Here is a 21,608-nt window from a genome sequence, read left to right as displayed (position 1 = left end):
TTCCCAAGAGCTGAGATTACAGGCGTGCACCACCACGCCCACTCTCAATTGCCATCTCAGCGTGCCCCGGGGGCAGGGCCGGCCCAGGGATCAAACCCCCAGCTCCTGCACCTGCCAGCAGGTGCTTTAATCCACTGAGCTATTCGGCTGCCCCTTCTGCTAGGTACCTTTCTCTTCCTTAGTTGTTCACTCATATTTAGGAACCGGGTCTGAAAGAATGTTAGGGAGTTCTGTGTGCATGGGCTGGGTGCGAGAAAGGGCTCTCCACTTTTTAACTGGACATTCCCAATGGTTAGGCTCCCCAGCTCTTTCGATGGGACAGTTCAACTGTTCCAGAGAAAGTCCAATTTCTAATCTCCTGGCTGGAGAGTCACTAGCGTTGAGAACATGAAGCAAAAGAAATTTGTTCCCCTGCTTTCCACTCCGCCCTCCAGCCTGCCTGACCTTAGTGCAGGAGTCCAGATGTTCTACGATCAGCTTCTCTACGGCCACCACAGAGCTCTCTAGGCACCCGTGGACTGGGGAGGTGAGATGCGGGGACTTCTAGTGGTCTGTCTCCTTCCCGTGCCCTCAGTGACACATGTGTGGGCTGCCGCTGCAGCTCAGCAGTGCAGCGCTCTCGGAGCTTTCCAGAGCCAGGCCGGGTCCCCAGGACCACAAAGATAAACCACAGTGAGACCTAAGTCTGCTGCCTGAGCCTGGCATGGGAAAGGACATTACATAAGAATCAGAAAAACGATACTTCCGATTTTTAAAGAAACATTTCCTGTAATCCCAGCTCTTGGGAGGCTGTAAACAGGAGGATCACAAGTCTGATCTAGTAGTGAGACCCTGAACACCCTGCAGATCCTTCCTTAAAACATACAAAACAAAAAATTTAAATCTTTATGTTAAAGGACTCGCTGAATGATGAAAAAGAAAAATGAGAAAGCATAAATGACTAAATATACCGGCTGGGGAGATGGCTCAGTAGAATAAGCGCTTCTCTGGCAAGCGCAAGGGTCTGAGTTCAATCCCCGGTTCTGCAAAAAAAAAAAAAAAAAAAAAAAAAAAAAATACCACAACGAGGGCAGGGGACATAGTTCATCAGCACAGCACCTGCCTGGCAAGCACAAGATCCTGAGTTTTGATTCCTGATAGTAAAAAAAAAAAAAGTATACTTGGGATAGCAAAGGGGGTCCTCCACAATTCTAACTCTTCACCATGTTTCTTTTTCTTTTTAGGAAGACTCTGAATTCACTATGTAGCCCAAGCTGGCCTCAAACTCAAATTGATCCCCCATCTAGTCTCCCAAGCGCTGAGATCACAGGCATGTGCCATTACAGTGTACCCCATAATTTCACATTTCCTCATCATTTAGTTCTTTTCCCAGAATATTTGTAAACTTGCTCTTACAAACTATGTTATTAAAATGGGTTTGCTGAGATATGTGACATATAATAAACTATATAAAGACAGATATATACACCCATGAAACCAACCATTGCAGTAGGAAAAAAAAAAAAACATATCCATCACCTTTGAAAGCTTCCTTTGGTCAGGTGTAGTACATACCTGTAATCCCAGCACTGGGGAGGCTGAGGCAGGAGGACTGCCATGAGTTTGAGGCCAGCCTGGCTACATAGTGGGTTTAAGCCAACCTGAACTACACAGTAAGACTTCATCCCAGAAAAAATAAAAATCTTGGGCTGGTGAGATGGCTCCGTGGTCTAAAGCACCTACTTAGAACAAGCTTAGCAAAGCACAGGGACCGCGGTTCAATCCCCCAGCACCATATGCCAGCTAGCCCCGCCCCCTGGTGGGCTGAGCTGGTCACACACACACACACACACACACACACAAAATTAAAAAAAAAATAAAAATAAAAATAAAAAAAATAAAAAATAAAAATCTTCCTCTGATCCTCCCCTCAAACTCCCCATGCTGTCATTTTTCTACTTCTTGTCACCAAAGAAAAGTTTTCTTTTTTTTAGAACTTTATTCAAACGGAATTATACAGTACATAGTGCTTTGGGGCAAGCTGGGTGGGGGACTTGTTTCACTCTACATAATCATCTTGAGATCTGTGCAAGTTACTACAGTACACACCCGGAGAGCGCATCCCTGTCTACTGCTGGCTCTACAACAGTATACTCAGGTGCACCGCTGTCAATGCACGAATACACCAACGCAATTGCCGGGCCACCTGTTGCGGATGTGTTGTGGACGTGTGGGTCGCTTAGGGCTTGTACAGATAAAGCTGCTATGGCTTTGTATTGCAAGATGCATCCATTTCTCTTGGGTAAATATTTAGCAGTATAATTGCAAGTTCCTATGATGGGTATATGTTTACCTTCCTTTTTTTTTGTGGAACCGGGGATTGAACTCAGGCCCTTGCACTTGCCAGGGAAGCACTTATTCCACTGAGCCATCTCCCCGGCCCACTATGTTTACCTTTCTAAAGAACTATTGAACTGTTTTTAAAAGTGGTTACATCATTTTACATCCCCACCAACCTTGTATGAGAATTTGTGACATCTGTATCCCACCCAGTACTTGGTGTGGTGGGTCTAGTAGATACACAAGCATTTCTCATCACGGCTTGAAGATTTTCTTTAATGACTAATGATGCCGATCTGTTTGCATGTACTCAACTGCCATCTGTTTAGTTTTCCTTGACAAAGTGTCTTTCACATTTTTTGCCTGTTTCCATTGGCTTGCTGCAGAAAGGGGATTGAATTCAGGCCCTTGCGCTTGCCAGGCAAGGGCTTATTCTACTGTACTATCTCCCTAGCTCATCAATATCTTTGAAAAGTAGAAGCTTTTTACTTTGATAAAGTCCAATTTGTCAATTTTTTTTTTTTTTTTTTTTTTTTTTTTTTTGGACTGTGGTTTGGATGTTTTATCTAAGAAATTCTTACCTAACCTAAAGATTTGGTTACGGGCTCAGGAAGATAGCTCAGCAGTCTAAACTGGCAAGCTCAAGGACCCAGGTTCAATCCCAAAGAACCCGCATGCCTTGCTTGCCCCTCACATGTAGGCCCTGAAACAAAGTGTGGGGGCGCATGCCTGTAATCCCAGCACTGGGGAGGCTGAGACAGGAGGATCACTATGAATCCAAGCTGTACAGGGACACCCTGTACCAAATAAATAAATAAATAATTTTTAAAAATATTTGGTTATAGGCCTGCCAGATAGCTCAGCCAACTAAAGCACCTGCTTAGGCAGAGCTCAGGGGCTGGAGTTCAATCCCTGGTACCACAGCCCTGCTGACCCTAGCCCCAGGGTGTGCTGAGACAGCGATTGTGACTAGGCCTGTTGGCGCACGCCTGTAATCCCAGCACTTGGGAGGCTAAAAACAAGAGGATCACTACGAGTCTGATCTGTGTAGTGAGACCCAGTAGACTCTGTATTAAATATATAAAATTTTTAAAAAACTGAAAAATTTTGGTTATGTTTTCTACTAGCATAGTAGAAAAAAACTATAGTTTTAGGTTTTACATTCAAGACTACAATTTTGAGTTATTTTCTTTCTTTTTTTTTTTTTAAATGGTGCAAAGTCTGGCATAGACAGAAACTCTATTTTCTTTTTATTTCTTCCATATAGAATTCAATTGTTCCACCACCATTTCTTCTTGACCCATTTCTTCTTGAGCTAGCTACCTTTGCACTTGGGGGGGGGGTTCTTTTTTCTTTTTTCTTTTGTTTAATTTTATGTATTTAGTACAGGGACTACAGGGTCTCACTACACAGATCAAATTTGTAGTGATTCTCCGTTTTCAGTCTCCCAAGTACTGGGATTACAGGCGTGCACCACCACGCCCAGTCTCAACTGCTATCTCAGCACACCCCGGGGGTGGGGCTGGCACAGCACGCCGAGGATGGAACCCCAGCCACGGCACTCTGCCTAAGCAGGTACTTTAGTCCACTGAGCTATCTGGCCAGCCCTTTGTACTTTTATTTAGTACCCATTATTAGTCTGTGTCTAGACTGTGTTGTGTTCCATCAATCTACTCATTCATCTTTATGTTAACACTGCATCATCTTCATTATTGCAGCCAGGTAAGTTTTGGGGGGTTTTTTGTTGTTGTTTTTTATTTTTTTGGTGCGGGGTCTACAGGGACTACAGGGTCTCACTACATGGATAGGACTTGTAGTGATCCTCCTGTTTTCAGCTTTCCAAGTGCTGGGATACCAGGCAAAAGGCACATGGCACCACGCCCAGTCTCAATTGCTATCCCAGCACACCCCAGGCAGGGCCAGCACGGCAGGCAGGCCGGGGATCAAACCACGGACCTCTAAGTCTGTCTAAGCAGGCACTGTAATCCACTACGCTATCTTACCAGCCCCCATCCAGATAAGTTTTAAACAGTTATTAAAATAGGAGGGTTGATAAAATTGCAGGACATAACGTCAACACGCAAAAATCACTTTTACTTCTACATTTAGGAAATTATTAGAAACAAAGCCTTGAACATACAGGTTACAAAGTGCTGCTATCAGTTACAACACCCCTAAAATGAAACCCTGAGGGGCAAATCTGACAAAACCTGTACGTAACCTGTACACTGAAAAAATACAAGGGCCGGGGAGATGGCTCAGTGGAGTAAGTGCTTCCCTGGCAGGCGCAAGGGCCTGAGTTCAATCCCCAGTTCTAAAAAAAAACACTACTGAAACTTTAAAAGCCCAAATAAGAGAGCCATGTACCAAGCTCACAGGTTAGAACATTTAACGTTAAGATGTTCGTTCTCAAATTTACCTATGATCTTCTTTTTCTCAATACCAGGATTGAACTCAGGATCCTGCGCCTGCCAGGCAAGGGCTTATTCCACTGAGCTATCCCCCTGGGCCCTATCTGTGATTTTCAACATGATGGTGACATAGTCCTCAGCAGGCTTTTCATAGAAACTAACCAGCTGCTTCCGAGAGGAAAAGCCCTGACAAAGCCTGAGGAATCACACGATGCAGTTTCTGGGCTGATTATAAAGTCAATCATTTTTTTTTCTTGATTTCATGTCACACAGTTGATCTTCTCAAGTGACACTTTGTCCCTCACCGGCTGCCTGTTTGTGTGACCTTTTTGCCTTTTCTTCAATACACTGCCGGGGCCGGGGAAATGGCTCAGTAGGATAAGCACTTGACTGGCAAACTCAAGGATCTGAGTTCAATCCCCGGTTCCGCAAAAAAAAAAAAAAAAAAATACACTGCCTTCTTTCTCTTCTCTTTAGGATGAAACTAATTTTTTCTTTGTTTTCTTTTTGTTGTTTGTTTATTTTTGAAGCAGTCCGGCTGGTCTCACATTTGTGGGCACAAGTGATCCTCTCACTTCAGCTTCCTGTGTACTGGGACCAGAGGTACTGACGTTACACCCGCCTTCAGGGGTGCTTTGGTTGTTTTTTGGTTTGGTTTGGTTTGGTTTTGCTTTTTTTTTTTTTTTTTTTTTTTTTTGGCAGAACCAGGGATTGAACTCAGGCCCTTGCGCTTGCCAGGGAAGCACTTATTCTACTGAGCCATCTCCGCGGCCTCTGTTTTTGTTTTTGAGACTGCGTCCCGCTACGTAGTTCAGGCTGGACTTGAACTCTAGGTAGGCCATGCTGGCCCTGGGCTTGTAGTGATACTCCTGCCTCAGCCTCCCAAGCACTGGGGTTGCAGGTGTGCATATGTGAGTATTCTTTCTGCATTTAGCTTGCCTTCAGAATCTGTTAGACTACAGGCTTCCTTTTGATGTCACATGGCCCTTGGTTGTCTAACTATTTAAGAATGAGAAAACATCTTGAGGGCTGAGGCAGAGGATTGTGAGTTCAAGCCCAGCCGAAGCAACTTAATGGTTTTGTAAGTTTGTTTGTTTTTCAAGACAGGGTCTTGCTTTGCAGTTCGGGCTAGCTTTGTGCTCACTTTGTAGCCCCCAGGCTGGTCTAGAACTCCTAACAATATGCCTGCCTCAACCTCGGGAATTATGAGATTACAGGAGTGCATCACCATGCCAGGTTTAATATTTTTTTTAATTTAATTTAATTTTACATTGGTACCAGGGATCGAACTCTGCATTTGCCAGGTACTTGCTTATGCTCCTGAGCTATTGATGATTCAGCAAAACTCAGTCTCAAAACAAAAAATAAAGCAAGGGTTGGTAATATACTGCCATGCAGAGGCCCTGCATTCAATCCCTGGTATCACCAAAAAAAAAAAAAAAAAAAAAAAGAACAGTAAGTTATTGTATTTTCAATTAACAGTAATTTCTCAACTATTTTCCTCCATCTCACAGTAATACTGCAGATTACTCAAGACAGTCACTATCACCCCAATTTACCAAAAGAGAAAAAAAAAAAAAAAAAATCTCGGCTTCTGCAAAGTTGTTCTCTGGGGTGGCAGACCCAAGACCACACCTCCTTTAGAACACAGGAGCAAGAGTGAGCTCAGCCCAGAAACAACCATTTAATCATTAACTAGCCCACTTCCTTGTATGGCCCTCCCTCCACTTCCAGACTAAAGCAGATCATCTTGTGTAACCTCATCATTTTATTGATAAGAAACTGAAGTTGAGCCATACCAATGTAATAAAGATAGAGAAGTCTGTGGAACGCAAGGCTGGGACAAGAGCCAGGGCTGTTACTGCTGGGCAGGGTTTCACCCACTTGTGCTGGGCCCTAGAGGCCACTGCGGAGGGCAGATGGGGAGGGGCAGGGAGCGGTCCCAGGGATGTGAGATCTTCGACCCCAGTTTAATTGCACACCTAACTGCTCTACACAGCCGTGAACCAGGAGAAGAGAAAGTACACCTGTGCTTGCTTTTCTCTCTCTGGTTCTGTTTCTTACAAGTAAACAAATCTGCAGGTGCACACATAAAACAAAGCTAGGAAGCCAGGTGCCTGCACACTGCAAACAAACAGAGGCTACTTGGGTCCTGGCCAAGGTCCCCAGAAAACACAACAGGGTTCTAGGCCACTGAGACAAAAAGAGCGGGATTTCCAGGAGGATGGACAGGAACAAGGCGTTCAGAATGTGCACTGAGGAAAGACCCCGGAGAGATTCCAGGGTGACCCCTCACCCAGTCTACATGGGGGCAGGGGATCCGGAAACCCAACAAGGGAGAACACAGAAGGACCAACGCTTCTGTTGATCTGAGCACACTAGTGTAAGTGGTATTCATGCTTTTCAGGGCCACTGCTCAATCTAAAACAAAGCAAAAGCTGATTTACAGAAAGTTGAAAAAAAAAAGTGTATTTTATTTGATGATATATAAAAGGCCTTTGGGGACTCCCAGTAAGAAACGAACCAGGGCTGAAAGGTAAATGCTGAATGAAGTTCTATTCTGATCAACCAAAGACACTCCTGCTAAGCAGAAGCCCCTCTTTGCTCCCCACACACTCTGACAGACCTGCAACCAGGGTGTAAACTCCCCCCAGCCTCCTTGGCCTTCTTGGGTCTAGGATATGCAAATACAGACCAAGAGTCTGCTACTGCCTCACAACAGAAAAGAAACCGGAAGTGAATCCACATTTATAAACACCAAAGTAGCACCATCTATCCAGGATCTGCACAAGACTCCGAGCAAAGCAGATGGGGAACAAAATAAATCTTCATGCCTGGACTTTTTTTAGATTGTGGGTGTGGTCTTTTGGGAGGCTTAGGACAGTCCAAGAAACCTGAAGCAGTCACTCAGACTCTCTGGGACTGTGACAAGTGCCAACCTGCTTCTGACACTGAGGATCAAGATCAAGGGGCAGAGGTGACATCACCAGCTGGAAACACAGGTGTGTGGCTCAGACATGAGATTATTAGGACCAGGGTACCTGGACCCATGTCAGTACCAGCTGTCACTTATGCACAGTACACGCTTTTCACTCACAGGGTCAGTGACTCAGTGGTCCGCCCAGCAGGTGGGACAGATCTCAATCTCATGATGTCATGAGCACAACCCAAGCCTGAGAACCACATAGCAACCCTGGGATGGTCCAAGCAAGAGAAGAAAGTATGGACTGGGCATGGCTCTTCAAGGCCGTCTGGGGCACATCAGGGACCTCTCTCCTCACCACTCCAGCATAATCTCACCACTAGTCCTCCACAGACAGCGCCACTGAGGTGCTGGCCAGAGTCTCCAGAAATGCCACCTGACTGAAGGCCACCTCAGACAACAGACGGAAGAATGACTTCCAAAACCACACACTGTATTTGTCATCTGGGCAGTGCTGAGCACCAGACGTGGGTGGCCCCAGATACCAGAAGTGAAGTCAGAGAAAGCCCTCTCCATCACACTGCTGACTAACGACACAGCCTGCCGTATTACACCTGGCTTGAGTGCACTTTGCAGATACTGGGTTATTTACAAACTGAAGGTCGAAGTTATTCACAATCCCCAGACCTTGCAGGGAGCAAATCCACAGGTACCACATTTCTAATAGCTCAGGTGATCACTAGCAGTTCTGGGCCATGGAGCATTCTTTAACATACGCTATTTTTCTTAACTATAATGCTCTTCAACACTCAACTCAGTAGGATAGACATAACTTTTATATTCACTGGGAAAACCTGGATTCAGTCCTCGGCACCAAAACACAAAATAAACCTCCCCTAAAAAAAATTCAACCAAAAAAAAAACCAGTAAAATCAAAAAAGACCAAAAACAAACAAGGCAATTGCAAAAACATGCGTGTGTCCATCCTGCTATTTGTTTGTTGCGGTGGACTGGACAGTATCCCCAGGGCCTGCTGGCATAGAGGTGCCAGTCCCCACTTAGGGCTTTCTCCGGGTACATCGGCCACCACAGGTGAACTCAGGCTGCACCGGGAGCCGCCGGCCACATGCAGGTTCCTGAAGCTCACTGGGGATTCACCCTCCTGCCACCACTAAGGTCAGTGCCCAGCAACATGTGACCTAATGCAGAGGACGTTGGACTGTTCACCATGGGACAGATGAGAAGGGAAACAGCAGCCCATGCGCGCCTCCTCTCACCCACGCACCGACCCTGGGCAGCTATCTCCTGAGAGGCCCAGGAGAGGCCACCACTGCTCCCACGGTCCAACCACCAGCACTCTCAGACTTGCCCAGTCTTGAAGAAGGGGTGAGAAAAAAGTAGACTCAAGTGTTTCTTCAGCACTGATTCCCAGGCCCGTCTCACTGGAGACTCCCCTCAGGGCCACAACCTGGCTCTGGAAGTTCTTAACAAGTGCCCCACATCTTTCTCAGGAACTGAGAGTTTGAGAAGTAGTACTCACCAGTCCAGTTTCTAGGAGGCTCACCCACTTCCCGCAGTGGAAGAGGAGGCTGCCAGGTGCGCACCAGGCCCTGCTGGTCTATTTTAATCTACCACCTGCGATGCAAGGTGCCCAGAGTGTGGCCCCACCTTACTTCCTCGCCCTGGGGACACTCCCTCAGCAGGTCAGCGCAGCATCCCAAAAGTCCCTGAGGCTCTTTCCAGTTTCCTCAGAGTCATGTGCTCCCAGCTCCTCCTCCAGGGACAGAGGCCTGGCCAGCGGGGAACCCAGGAATGTCTGCAGCTGAGCAGCCCCAGCCCCTCAATGAAACAGACAGCTGACCCAGGGCAGGCCTTCCTGCTACATCTACTTCTGATCAGAGCAGGCCAGAAAGTCCCCAGGGACCTGGTCCTGCCGTGACTGCTGCAAGTCTCCTCCCTGGGCCCCACTCCTTGGGGCACCGCTTCTCACAGTGCCTCAGTCTCTGCCTCTCAAAAGTGGGTTAATGACTCTTCATGGTGCTCCTGGGAGGGCAGTTGGAGAACATAATTAGCTGGTCCCTGCTAATGACAGGGCCCCACCTGCTGTCTCCCTTTGATTCTGATTTCTCCACCCACTATCCATTCCTCTGCCTAAACTCAGGCAAGGCCGTTCCTTCCTCTGGCCTAGTGGGAACAGCTGGGGTGCAAAAATTAAAATAAAAAGCCTTCAGAGCAGGAGTCCTGTATAGGCCTCAAATCCAGGGCGGCACCAGGCGTGGCGGCACAAGCCTGTTATCCCAGCACTCCAAGCAGCCGCAGCAGGACAATGGTAAGTTCAAGCCCAGCCTGGGCAACTCAGGGGGAGATCCTCCCTCAAAATAAAACACGAAGCCAGCCTTGGTGGCACACACCTGCGATCCTGGCTCTGGGGAGTCTGAAGCAGAATTCAAGGCCAGCCTGAACTGCATAGTGAGGCCTTATCACTAGCAACACAGAACAGCAGCGACAAAGACCAAGCAGCAGCAGACAGACCTGGCAAATCGTCCAGGGAAGCCAAGTGTGTGGGCTACGGCGGTCAGCGTAAGGCCACGTCCCAGCACCTCCCAGCCTAGGGCACCAGGCACACTGCCTCTCCTGCCCTCAGGAGTTAGTACTTGGCTGATCTTCCTTCATCTTTCTCTCTTGGGGTGTTGCTAGGGTTTTCAGGTACTGGGGACTGAGCCCAGAGCCTACCACATCATAGCTGGCACTCTAGGGCAGGCTGGAAGTGCCCTTCAGGGCAGGCACTGGTTTCTAGGCCATGTGTAACCTTGGGGTAGAGGGAATGCTCTCTCCACGCCTAGGGGTTCCAGTGGCAGCCCCAAGCTGGGGGAGGGGCATTGGGCCTCTTCCTGGTTTGCCCTCTTTTGCTTCCATTTCCAGCGTTCTGTGCCCACTGAGCTTTCATTGGCCCCATCAGGTTTGCCAAAGACCGAGTTCATGGTTCGTCCACCCCACCTATGGAGCCCAAAGTCCCTGCCTGCAGCAGTGTGGGCAGAAAGAGATGTGACCAGCGTCACAAAAGGTCTTTTCACCCATCTCCTTGACATCTAGCTGAGCCCAATTCTGATTTCACAAATTAGTGTGTTTTATTATATTGAAATAAATATTATTGAAACTCTTGAGAAACCTACAGCTGAGGAACCAATCCCAAGTGATTCTCTACACTCTTTGCCCAGGCTCCGCCAGGTCCACCTCCCGCAAGCCAGAGCAAGCCAAGCACTGCACCTCTGCTGGAATCCACAGCCTGCATTCAGATTTCCTCACTCGCTTGTCACTTGTCGCTGTGTGTGAAGCTCCACCCGCTTTCTCTCTCACACAAGTTCCTGGCCCCACGGCCACCATGAAGACCCCTGCACAAGGCTTCTTGTGTCACTTTCTGTAACCTCACCAGCTCCCTCCGGTCCCTATCACCTCTTAAGCCCTATAGCCACTAATCCATCAGCCTCCAGTTCCAACGTGGGTCATTTCTCAAATGTCACATAAATGCAGTCTATAGAATTGGGAGATTGTGTTCTTTTCACCTCACGAAGTCTCCTGGAGAATCACTCAGGTCGTGGCCTCTGTGAATAGCCAGAGAATGTTCTTCCTTTCGGTGACATGTAGGCACCTCAGTTTGTTTCTACCTTGGGGGATCCAGGGACACAGCCCCAAGCCCAGCAGCAGCCTCTGAGCTTAACGCTGAAACACCTGTTTTATGGCCCCCAACCACATTAACTGAGCTACAGATCTAAAAAGCTTTCCGAGTAAAACAACTAAATGTGGCAACACGGAAGCCCAGCCCCGGAGAAGGCCCTATAGGGCTATGGGTCCAAATTACAAACCAAATTCTCTTGAGAGCACAGGAAGTATAAGACAGGGCTGGGGTGAGCACTACCAGAGTCCACCCTTGGACCCTTGATCAGAGCGCCGCCCCTCACCTGCAGGACCACACCTCCCAGGCTGCGGGGCCATCCATTCTGGGGGAAACAGCATGCTCACTGAGCACCCCGATTGCCAAGCTCTGCCTTCCCTGAGGTGTGATCCGGCTTCACTTTGGCACTGGTTAGCATGGCGACAGACCCAGGCTCACTTCTCCTGCTGGGGCAGCCCCGGAAAGACACCACGTGGGCACTCTTGCCCTCTCGTGTTCCACTCTTTCTCCAGCCAAGCTGGAGAAAATGTTCAGTTCCTCCAGTCATTCAACAAAATGTGTTCCCCACTCCTGGCCGACTGACTTAACCTCATCACAAATCATATCCCGGTATAAACGTGCTCTACATGCAGCAGCACGACCCACGTGAAGTCTAATTGAAAATTTACCTCCACTGTCCTCATACCTGCATTTCCATTGGTCATTCAATAATATACTCAAGAGGCACACAGTAGGGGCTAGGAAGATAGCTTGGCAGTCTAAGCAGCCACCTGGCAAGCACAAGGACCCAGGTTCGATCCCTGGCACAGCATGCTGTTTTGGCCATTGACCCTGGGCATGCCCTGCCAACCAGGGAAACCAGGTGTGGTGGTGGCACACACCTGTAATCCCAGCACTGGGGAGGCTGCCAGGAGGATCACTAGGAATCTAAGCTGCATAGTGAGACCCTGTACCAAATAAATAAATAAATATATTAAAGAAAAAGAGGTTCACAGTAGCAATCAAGCAAAAAGAATAAGGATGAATGATACAGCCACTTGGTGAAAGTTTACACAGCAATGAAAGCCTGGGTTTTCAAAGCTAAGTAACTAACATGGAAAGCTATGCAAAAGAAGCTGAAAAAAACTACAAAGAGTACAACCTACCATTGCCTGTAATCCCAGTTACTCAAAAATCAGAGCAGGAGGATCCCAGTCGCAGGCTGGCCTGAGCAGCTTAGCAAGACCACCTCTCAGAATAGAAAAGCCCCAAGAGCATGGCTCAGGAGTAGGGCGCCCCAGTATGGGGGAGGGGAGGTTGATGCATTAATTAGTTACCCCTATGGCTACACTGCACAGTGAAATGGCATTACGCTTCCATGTGGAGAATACATGTACGCATATATGTTAATATTCACAGGGACATCACTAGGTGCACAGAAGGTAAGCAGGAAAAAGTAGGACGAATGACTGTGGACTGAAGGACATACCTACACTAATCCACTTACAAAGAAGAAAGATTTATTTTGCCTCACAGTTCCGGAAGCTGCAGCACTTCCTCTGCTGCTTGGGGCCTGCAGTGGTGCATCATGGGAGGGGCATGGGGAAGAGCAAAGCCTTCACCCAGGGGGCCAGGCAGGAGAGAGCCCAGACTCCACAACCCCTCCACGGACACGCCCCCCCTCAGCCAACCTCTGAAAGCTATGTCCCTTCCCGTAGTGCCCAGATGGGGACTACACATTTAATACATGGGCTTCTGGGGTGACACTTATAGGAGTTAACATGTAGTAGGGAGAATTCCAAAATATTTTCACTTTCTAATCTGACATTACTATATCACTCGATTAAAAAAAAATTCCTAACTTTGTAACCAAAAATAATAGTTTCAAGCAGGGCTGACCAAATAGCTCAGTGGATTAAGGCACCTGGAAGTAGGTGCAGGGGTGTGGGTTTGATCCCCAGGCCTGCAGTGCCAGCTCCAACCCCAGGGCATGATACTGGGTGTGGTGGTACACGCCTGTAATCCCAGGACTTGGGAGGCTGTAAACAGGAGAATCACTGCTGTCCGATCTAGTAGTGAGACCCTGAATACCCTGTAGGCCCTTCCCTAAAAAAATATAAATAAACAGTGTCATTATAAGGCCCTAGGTTTGGTTCCCTGCCTGAAAAAAAGAAAAAAATAAATAAAGCAAATGCATAGGCAGTAAAAAGCTGTGTCTCTGCATGAGTTTTGGGTTTTTTTTTTTCCATCTTAAAAATTCTTATAGCTGCTTCTCCTTTTGCTCTTGTTGTTCTGCTGGTTTTTACTACTATGAATGGCTGTCTTCCACCATGTGCCACTCTGCCTTGGAGCCAGCTGAGTATGGACTTAAACCTCCACAAACTGTGCGCTAAATAAACCTTTCCTTCAAAAAAAAAACCTTATAATTTATCGGTTAGCCAAATTTTCTTTCAAAAAATATTTTTCTATATATCTAAAAACATACAGGGGCTGGTAAGATGGCTCCGTGGTCTAAAGCACCTACTTAGAACAAGCTTAGCAAAGCACAGGGACCGCGGTTCAATCCCCAGCACCACATGCCAGCCAGCCCCGCCCCCTGGTGGGCTGAGCTGGACACACACACACACACACAAATAAATAATTTTTAAAAAATAAAAACATACAGATATATAGATATTAGCCTTTTAATGATAATGATTAATAATGATTAAATGTACAACCAAATCTAAGGGGGGAAACATACTTTAGATTTTAAGCAGCCCACATTACAAACCTGGCCTTTGCTGAGAATGTTGCCAACCCAAAATTCCTGATCTAAGCAGGTGTGGTGGTGCACACCACAGTCCCAGCACTCAGGAAGCTGAGGCAAGAAGATCACCTCAAGTTCAAGGCTAGCCTGGACCACATAATGAATTCAAGGCCACACTGAACTACATAGCAATGCCCTGTCTCAAAAAAAAAGAATAAATTTTAAAATGTATTTTTATATTTTGAAAAATTCCAGCTCTACCAGGGCGAAGGTGTACTCAGAGCTGAGGCGGCTGGGGTTTGCCCAGCTCTCCCTAACGCGGATGGCACGCTCTGCTCAGAGCAGGCTCTCCGCTGGACCATCCAGACTGTGTGACTCATCATGAAGTCACCCAAGGCATCGGCCTTTCCCTCCTAGCTGGGAGTCATCGACAACGCTGCCAGCCATGAGTGACCACGTCCTCATCTGTGTTGTCACTAAGAGGAAAGGGCAAGGAGCCCAGCAGAGCGTCGGGGCAGCCCGAGCCCCCGCCCAGAGGGACCCTCATTGGCACCGCTGCTCAGGCTCAGCACCTCTGGCTCAGCACCTCTGGGCTCCGGGCCTCCACCTCCCCCGGCAGGGCGCGCACAGCACACCCAGCGCGAGGCACACAGTCAAGGGGGACCGAGCCCGACTCGTGGAAACTGACTTGCTCCCTTGGTGAGTGAATTTCATTTCAGGTTAAAACTTTCACCATGGTTTTTAATCTTGTGCATAACAAATAAAACTGTGTTCTGGCTATGCTCCACCAGAAGCTCATCAAAAGGAAAGCCAGACGAGTTGGAGGGCGAGGCCTCTGGCACCTGCGCTGGCGCCTGGTGATGACCGCCTCTTTTTTATGTGCTCCCAACTCTGCCTAATGATGTGTTCTGGGCTTCTTCTGGGGACATGCTTCAATCGCCATTGTCTCCGGAGCACAACTTTATAACAGCACGTGGCTAAGGGCACAGGCTTTGAAGTTGCGAAGATCAAGGTTTGCATTCTCGTCCTGCTTCTTGTGGAGGGCTCTGCGCTGCCGATCCAAACCTTTGAGCCTCAGTATTCTCCCGTGTAAGCAAGGCAATCTTCTCCATGTGGCTCGTGTGACACTGCACTGCCAGGTGCCTCATTAGTGAAGGGCAGAAGTGAACGGCATCACTTCTCACCACTGCCACCACCTCAGCGCCAGGAGCCACTGGGCCTCAGCCCTGTTCAGCACATAGCAGTCCAGGCAGGACAGAGCAGAACCAGTGAGCCACAGAGAAACCACGGAGCCGAGGTGTGGCCAATTAGATGGCTCCCAGCAGGACTCGGGGGCCAGTCCCACAGACCACCGAGCACCCAGAGCAGGCAAAGTTGGAAAGTACGAGTGCCCAAGACAGCATGTTTATTAGGCATGTGCTTCTAGAGCAGTTCTTGACAAAGGGAGAGAGCCCCTCGCTGCCCACAGGCTCTAAGCCAATGCCCACACCCTTCTCGGCCCTGCCAACCAAGGGAAGAAGCCTAGAGCAGTGGTGACGAACCATGGCACACCTGCCACAGTGGGCACACAGGGCCCTCTCTGCCAGCACATGAGCCAAGCCACCCCAGCAGCTGAGTAGCCGATAATGGTTGTTTTTTCTAAAGTAAAACCTCAGTATTCAGGTTAAACTGCAATGTTGGCATTTTGCAATAAGTGGGTGGGTTTGGGGTTGCAGTTTGGGTGCCCAGGCTCTAAAAGGTTTTCTATCACTGGCCTAGAAACATCTATTCTCATTTCCACAGGAGGAAACAACTGTAACAACTCAGGGCCAAGGATAATGGTACACACCTATAATCCCAGCACTTGGGAGGCTGAGGCAGAAACATCCCCACAAGTTCAAGGCCAGTGTGGGCTACATGGCAAGATCTTGTCTCAAAAAACAGTAAAAATATCTCTATATCTATATCTATATCTATCTGTATCTACATCTACATCTACACCTATATCTATGTCTTAGTCCCAGGCATTCGAAACACATCCCAAGAAGTGAAACCCAGTTTCTCACCAAAATCAAATGCATTTCAACTTTCAGAGACCCTCCCCTCCTGAGCCATTGGGCCCACAGCCCTGTCCTGCACATAGCAGTCCCGGTAAACACAGCAGAACCAGGCGCACTGGGCTCCAGCACAGCCCCCAGCAGTTTTGCTCAGTGATCTTGAATAGAATCAGCCTCTCTGTGCTATAAAGTGGCAACTACAACAGCAATCAGCCTGCATATCTGAGGGCTCTGCATCTGAGGATGCCGCCAACGGAGAGCTCAAAAATTAACTTATTAATTGCATCTGCACTGAACAGGCACAATGCTTGTGTCATCGCCCCCTAAACGACACAACAGACAGTGATTCCCACCGCATCTGCATCGTATTAGACAATGTATTTAAAGACGACTTAGGGCCAGCCGGATAGCTCAGGACTAAGCGCCTGCTTAGGCAGGCACAGGGGGTAGGGGTTCGATCCCCAGTGTACCGTGCCAGCCCCAGCCCCAGGACACCCTGAGATGGTGACTGAGACTGGGCGTGGTGGTACACACCTGTAATCCCAGTGCTTGGGAGGCTGAAAACAGGAGGATCACTGCATAGTGAGACCCTATAGACCTTATACTAAAAACATTTAAAACAATTTTTAAAAAAATTAAAGATGAGGGGCTGGTGAGATGGCTCAGTGGTCTAAAGCACCTACTTAGAACAAGATTAGCAAAGCACAGGGACTGCGGTTTGATTCCCCAGCACCACATGCCAGCCAGCCCCGCCCCCTGGTGGGCTGAGCTGGCCACACACACACACACACACACACACACGCACACACGCACACACACACATAAATAAAATTTAAAAAAAATTAAAGATGACTTAGACAGTATGGAGGATGTGCCAACTGAATAGGCCAACAGTTGTGCGCTGCACAGCCCTTCAGTCTAGGATAGACCACTGGCTCCTAGGTGAAGATTTTAGGGCCCAGAGTGGGAGGCTACATGGGGACTCGTGTAAGTCCACTTTGTGAAGTTGACACCCTGAGCAAATCACCTACAAAGGTCTCAAAACATGCCTCTACCACAAAGCAACAGTTCTATACCACGTTATGTGAGGGACTTAAACATCTCATATTTAAATATCCTTGAAGGTCTTGGACCCTTCACCTCCAAGAGGGGTGGAACACAGTACATGATTTCATAAGCCAGAAATGCTTACCAGTATTCCAGATGTTCCAGTAGCCACACGCACAATAACAGAAGTGACAGCTTGGGATCTGGGCTCCTTGGGGATCCTGTTCCATTCTCCCTCCCCTTCCAAGAACAGACTGTCTTAGGACAGACATGAGGCAACCACCTGGGCCAAACCACAGTGCAGAGATGGAGCAGACACCAGAGGAACTCCAGAACCACAGCATTCTGAGGGACAGAGGCCACTGGCCACAGCGGCCAGCGGGGACAGTGAGCCGAGACTGGGTGTCCCACAGCCTGTGATGACAGCACCTGAGCCTCCAGCCAGCTCCAAGCAAACCCACCCTTAGTATCTACAGGCAGTGGGCAGCCTGGGCCACCAGGTGAGAACAGTCTTGTCCTAAGTCTGTATTCCAGACTCCTAAGTGGAGCTGTGGTTTTCCGGACCTTCCCAGGACCTCCACCGAGGGAAAGGGCTCTAGGACACGAAGCAGGCAGGCCGCCCGTTGACTCCTAGCACTGTAAGCCCACACCTGCACGGCCCTCGGGTCCCACGGCTCACTGCCTCTCCAGTCCCTGAGCTGGGCACACAAGCTTACAAGAACAAAGAAGTCCATGACGCTGAGATTCTGTCTGTGGGAAGGCACGGGAGAAGGAGCAGGGCTGAGAGGCCGCCACTCCTCTTCTTTCCATAGCAGGATCTTTCTCCTTGAAAGGCAAAGACATGAAAACCAAAGCAGCACAGGAAGAGGGGCTCCAAGCAGGCATGGCTGCCTGCACTCCTCACGGAGCACACCTTGTGCCCCGCAGGGTCAGCCAGCACCTGCAGAGGGTCACAGCCCGCTGCAAGTGAGGCTCTCAGGCTCCTGACTTGCACCTGACAATATTATGTGACCTTCTGATTCTTCTCAGAGCCTTCTTCTCAACTCAACTCAAACTGTACAATCTGTAACTCACAAAGGTCTTCCACAAACAATGTCCCTTTGAACCCCTGCAGCAAACCTGCCCACACTCTTCATCCCATCCTTCAGCCACAGAAGCTGAGATGAGGGAACATTCCTGAGACCCAAGACTGCGCATCTACACAGCACGGTGCCCAGCGGCAGGTCCGGGCTGCAAGTTCCTGCCCTACGTCAGACTACTCAACCCTGCGCAGGCGTTCTGGTCTTTCCAGTCCGGGTTGCGTGGATGCCCTCCTCAGTGTCCACCCTGGGCCTATGCAGAATCTACAACTCATGAGGAGGAATGTAACTCCATGTATTCCGTACCACATGAGGCCCTGAAGGCAGACACCGTGCTGGGCTTTTTCTCACTGTCCCCCACTAGGCAGGGCAGGCCTGTGCTCAGCCGGTGGCAGTAAACAACTGCTATGGCAACAAGTGACTAAGTAGACCTGTGAGTGTCTGACCAATCAAGAAGCAAACAGCTTTGAATGGCCAGGGTGTAGACCCAGCCCCCACCCGATTCTCCCTCTCCCTCTCCCTCTCCCTACAGCACCTGATTCCCCAACCTCAGTCGGTCCTCACAGCGAGGGCGGGCGCAGAGTCCTGCCTAAGAAACTCTAGGACCTGATTATATGTGCTCACTCTGAAGCATCTTCGTAGCCATATTCAACAGGGATCCATCTGCTCTGTGAGCCTGGCCTCCCAGTCACCTTTAAGGGCTCTAATAGTCAGCATCCACGCCACCTGCTCACACAATCCCCACATACTATCCCCAAAGGCTGCTACAGACATAAAGCCCAGTGCAGAGGTGCCAATCATGGGCACAATGCAGGTAGGGGCTTGGAAAAACCCAGAGCCAGATACCCAAGTACCACCACACAGAGGTGCCAAAATGGAAGTAGGAAGCCAAGTATGGTGGCACATGCCTCTAATCCCAGTACTCAGGAGGCTGAAGCAGGAGAAGCACCTCAAGTTTGAGGTTAGTCTGGGCTACATACTGAATTCAAGTCCAGTTTGAACTACACAGAGCGATCCTGTCTCAAAAAAGCAAACAAAAAAAGAAAGAAAGGGAAGCAGCTTAAGAACAAGGAATACAAAAGCAACAGCCCCCCTAGAGTATGGTCTGAGCCAGGCGCTTATGACACTGAGCACAAACCTTAGGGGCAGCAGTCAGAGGAGACAAGGCAGTGACTGCAGACCTAGGTTACAAACCACATTGCCGGGTGAGCAGGGAAGGAGTGTTCTGCTGAGGCTTCGGCTGGGGGGCTGTGTGATGACTGCCAGGAGAGGCAGGCATGAGCTTTGGTCACCTCCTCCCCACACTGGCCACACATCTAACTCCTGCACAAGTCTCAGCATTGTCTGAGCACCCGTAAGTTTTGTGAGGGAAACACCTACTCGGTGTGGATCTTTGAGATCACCCTCTCCAGCAGCACCTGGCCCAGAACTACATACAGTTTGGTCATAGTACTCGCGGTGGGAGAAAAGACAAGAATGGATGGCATGAAAGATGACAGCAGAATTGGAAGTGCATGGGGCCACCCCACAATGTGCTCACAGAAGATAAGACGAGTGAGATCAAGGGGGAAGGAAAATAAGGAAGAGATTATTGTGTAGGGGACGGTGAGTCAGCTGGTGGGAGCCATGGAAGGAGCCCAGCCCAGTGGCCCTAGAGGACAGCAGTACTCTGCAGGAGGCAGGTCAGGGCCCAAGAAGGCTCACTGTCCAGTTCAGCAGGAGACTCCCAGAAAGGGAAGTCAGGAAGGGCAGAGAAATAACAAACAGGCTCTGCTAAGAGGCAGAAGTCTAGAAACCCAAGCAGGCAATTACCAAGGATGCGCAAACACCCAATTATAGCAAGCTAGAGAAGGCATCCATGGTGGGGCAACAAGGCCAGCAGCTCTGGCCACTGAGGGTGAAAAGTGAAGAAAACAACAGTGCCAGCCTCAGCTGCTGGGTGGCCGGGAGCCACCACACACAGCCCGTCCATCTGCTCTTGGGACAGTTCCCCAAAGCAAGATACTACTTAAGAAAAAAAGGCATGATTCTGACATAGCTGTCACGGGAACCTGGAACACCAGATGCCGAGTGTGGCACAACGGTGCACACCTAAGTGTGTGGTGCTGTAATCCCAGCATTCTGGGAAGCAGGAGGATCATAAATTCAAATCCAGCCTGGGCAATTCAGAGATTGAGCAGGGACCTTATCTCAAAATAATGTAGAAAGGTCTGGGGAGGGGCCAGGGAGATGGCTCAGTAAAATAAGCGCTTGCCTGGCAAGTGCAAGGATATGAGTTCAAACCCTGGTTCCGCCAAAAAAAAAGTCTAGGGAATGTAGCTAGTGTAAAGCCCTGGTTTTAATTCCCAGTGCCATACAAGAAGAAGAAAGAAGGAAGAAGAAAGAAGAGGCGGGGGGGGGGGGGGGGGGAAGAGGAGGAGAAAAGAAAGGGAGGAGGAGGGGAAAAGAAAAGAAAGAATAGAAGGGAGGGAGCCCGGACAGAGTGGCCCATCTTATGGTCATCCGCAGAGCGCAAACCTCACTCACCAAACACGCTATCTCTGAAGGCCTTCCGGGCAACCTGGGGTCTCACTGCACAGAGAGGGTTCACAGGCTTGGCTGCCACTGCGGCCTGCGAACTACTACCTAAGTTCGCCCCTCAGCAAAGTCCCTCCTCGACTCTACTTGAAGATGTAATGCTTCTGAGATCTTTCAAGCGATGTCTCACTGCTCTCCGGGCCGAAGAAGAGCGAGCTTACCGCCTCGGTGTCTGCAGCAAGCCCAAGACACTTGCTCCTACACCCGCCCACACAGCCACCTTCCCAGCGGGCGCTTTCCCTTCGAGATACGCGGGCAGAACCAGCCCTCGGCGCCCCAGCTCTTGCCCGCGTCAGCCTGGGCGCTGGGCTCCAGCTTTGCCCGCTGCGAGGAACCGGAGAACAGAAAGCAAACTCGTGCGGAGGCGGCGGACAGCCCTCCACCGCCCCAGTAAACACCCTGCTCGGAGCTCGGCGCTCAGTTCCTTCCACACCTGCGCTCATAAGCAGTCCGCGGGGCAGGGCCGGCCCGACACCGAGCCCCTTTCTTCAGACGCGCGAAGGGTCCGCGGGGTCAGGCGGGGCGGGGGGTGGTCGGCCGCCCCCAGGGCCCAGGGGCTCCCCACCTCCGAGGTGCGGAAGGTCCAGCCCGCCACGCCCGGGCCCAGCGGCCAGGCACCGGCCGAACAGGAAATTCCACCTGCGCCGCCGGCCACAGGCAGCGGGGAAGAGCGCCGGAGCCTGCCGCTCAGCCGGGCGCGACCCGGCCCCCCAGCTCCCTCCCGGGCCCCCCCAGCTCCCTCCCGGGCCCCCCAGCTCCCTCCCGGGCCCCCCCAGCTCCCTCCCGGGCCCCCCCAGCTCCCTCCCGGGCCCCCC

The 21,608-nt window shown here is 49.8% G+C and overlaps 1 protein-coding gene across 1 annotated transcript in view; it reads right to left on the bottom strand.

The window, feature by feature from the left end:
- St14 (suppression of tumorigenicity 14) overlaps positions 1–21,608 on the bottom strand; it is a 48,576-nt gene that overhangs the window by 26,439 nt on the left and 529 nt on the right. The window lies entirely within an intron of this gene.

This window comes from Octodon degus, unplaced genomic scaffold, assembly GCF_000260255.1.
Source record: "Octodon degus isolate 3935 unplaced genomic scaffold, OctDeg1.0 scaffold00136, whole genome shotgun sequence".
NCBI classification, from domain to species: Eukaryota; Metazoa; Chordata; class Mammalia; order Rodentia; family Octodontidae; genus Octodon; species Octodon degus.
The sequence above is the reverse complement of the archived record's forward strand: the minus strand, read 5'-3'. Positions and strand labels throughout refer to the sequence as shown.